Genomic DNA, 2656 nt, shown 5'->3' on the forward strand with positions numbered 1-2656 from the left:
CTTCAACTACAGAAATGTAAGTATAACACTGAGTTTTGTGTATTATATTTGTCCTATGTTTAACGGTTAACCGTATTGATTTTTTTAATGCCTGATGCCAATATTTTAAAAAGCAGGGTGGCCAGTCAGCACACACAAGGAAAGTTGGGAGAGTTAGAGTTAGTTTCATCAAAATTATTTTAAATTGTGTTCCGAAGATGAAGTCTTACTGGTTTGGAATGACATGAAGGTGAATAATTAATGACCAAACTAAACTTTTTGGCTGAATTAATGCTATAAGAAAGAAAATTTGAAAGACTAATAAGGTATCTTTAATTCTTTTTCTGTTCCCGGCTTGAAAACTTCGGGCAAAAACAAGGAATTCTCCCATTTTTAAACTGTCACCGATAGCAATGTAGTAGTAGTAGATTGCTGAAGTCAGTAGATTTTACTCAGTCAAAATACATTTATTACATTTAATATTTTGGCTTTTATCATTATGTTAATAAATATTGAAATTAATTAAAATATTAACAAAATTACAAATTTGAGCCAGGGAAGATAAGAGAGATGAACATCCTCAGGGGTCAGTGATATCACAGATTCTAAATCAGTTATTGGCTTAAAATGAATGTTGAATGTCGATATAAATAAACAGTATGCTATAATGATAATTTACAGTTAAAACAAATTTGTAGAAACATTGTAATTTTCTAAATCTTCAGGTAAACAAATATTTGTGCATTCAATCTTAGAAATATTTGTATATTACTAAAGGGAAATGGCAATGAAAGAATATTAAAATGTCTGATTTGATTGTTTTGAAGTATTTTTAGTTAATTTAAATGATTAACTTTATCTTTTTGTAAATTTTCAGTTGTGTGATGAAGCTGACCGAATGCATTCATCAACTGTCAGTTTAAGCCGCACTTCAGGGATGGCTTTACCAGTATTGTGCCCAAGGTGCTTCAGCTTGTTCAAAGAAATGCTCCGTTGGACGAAGTCTACAAGAAGCAAGAGAAAAGATGCTTGCAGAAGATCTAGGTATTTACATAAACATAGTGGTTTTGTGATTATCTATTTATTGATTATCTATTAAGCTTTTTTAAATGATATTTATAAATGATATTTAAATGTTTTTTCTTTGTGTGAAAAAAAATCTTCATGCCTTAAAATTGCTCGAATGTAACTCTAGACCTTGATTGGTTACAAGGTAGTTTATGGCAAAATTTTCACATTATTTGTCTTAAAACATTTAAAACAGCACATTGCATTGTTTTACTGATAGATTTTTGATGTTTTCTTTTCTTCTCAGTGTGATGCTGATACTCCATACCCAACCTTACAGTTGGCAGAAACTGACTGGAAAATGGCTTTCTCCAAGAGGGTACAACTTTTCAAAGTGGATGGTGTGGAGTTGTGCAAGGAACTAGGAGTTGAAGAAAGGATCACTACAATGCCCAGCCTTCAGTGCTTACTATTGTTTTCAACTTGGCTTGTCCACCCTACATGAAGAATTCACTGACTTTCTGGCAGCATGCCATAGCAAAGATAACTGAGGTGGGTGGCAAGCCCCTTCCAATATCTATCACCCGAATAATTAATATCCTGTGTTAAAATGCCAAATATACTGATACACAAGGGTGAAGATTTCGACATTCAGTGTTTCAAAAGTGATTTAAATCCTATACATTTTAAATGTCAACAGTGTATATATATAATGTGGCAAGTTTTTTTTAATACCAGTGTTGTATGATTCACAGTTCCATGCATACGCAGTAAAAGTTGACTTTGAATGAAGTGTTATAAAACCAGGGCAAGAGATGGACTTTCAGGCCCTTGCCGTGTACTCTGCTTATGATAAATAAGTAGTTTGTGATCCTCAAGAATGTTTAAAAAGTTCCAATTAGTACTGTGTATTAGTGTAGTACTGCGTTTGGTAAAAATGGGTTTGTGATAAAAAGAATTTACGCATATAAAGTTACAATATGAAATGTGTACTGTTGGAAAAGGGTTGTTTTTTATTCTTAATGTTTAAAACATTTTTTAGAAAATGTAGAATGCAGTAGAAAAATTTACTTAATGGGATGTATTGATTATGAAAAATTTAATATTATGCTTAATATTCTTGATATTTCCAATTTTATAAAATGTTTAAAAAAAGTTAGAAATAGTATAAACAATTGTTTTTGGAAAAAAGAATTGCTCAATATTTGCATTCTTTTAAAACACATTGAGGTAGAGCTTATTTTGTGATAAAATGTTAGGGTATAATCAATTAATGAAATGTGTACTGTTGGAAAAAATGTTTTGCTTTATAAGAACAGTTTTGAGTATGAAATTTCTATTTATTTTTTTAAGTAAAATTTTGCAATATGCATCCTGTTATGACATTGTGATAGAGTTTAAAACATTCATCCTGTGAAAAATGTGAGAATGTAATGTTTTGAATGTTTAATAAATGTGATAAACAGCATCCTGGCCTTTTTAATGTGTTGTATGTAGTACAGATTTGCCACCATAAGGTACAAAAGGCTTGTCACTGGGGCAGTACCCTTAAAAAAGACAAATTTGTACCTTTTTTAAAAGTACATTATGGTACCATAGCACTAAATGGTACAATTTAGTCAGCAAAGGTACATATTTGCCTTTGTAAGGTACATACTGCAAGGGTACA

At 31.0% G+C, this 2656-nt stretch overlaps 1 long non-coding RNA gene across 1 annotated transcript; it reads left to right on the forward strand.

Moving 5' to 3' along the window:
• Positions 1–905: 905 nt before the first annotated feature.
• LOC141345075 (uncharacterized) lies at positions 906–2455 on the forward strand. Its single transcript, XR_012356927.1, has 2 exons — positions 906–1023; positions 1295–2455. It is a non-coding gene; the product is annotated as an uncharacterized lncRNA (long non-coding RNA).
• Positions 2456–2656: the final 201 nt, after the last annotated feature.

The sequence above is a fragment of the Garra rufa genome, chromosome 11 (assembly GCF_049309525.1).
Source record: "Garra rufa chromosome 11, GarRuf1.0, whole genome shotgun sequence".
Classification (NCBI taxonomy): Eukaryota; Metazoa; Chordata; class Actinopteri; order Cypriniformes; family Cyprinidae; genus Garra; species Garra rufa.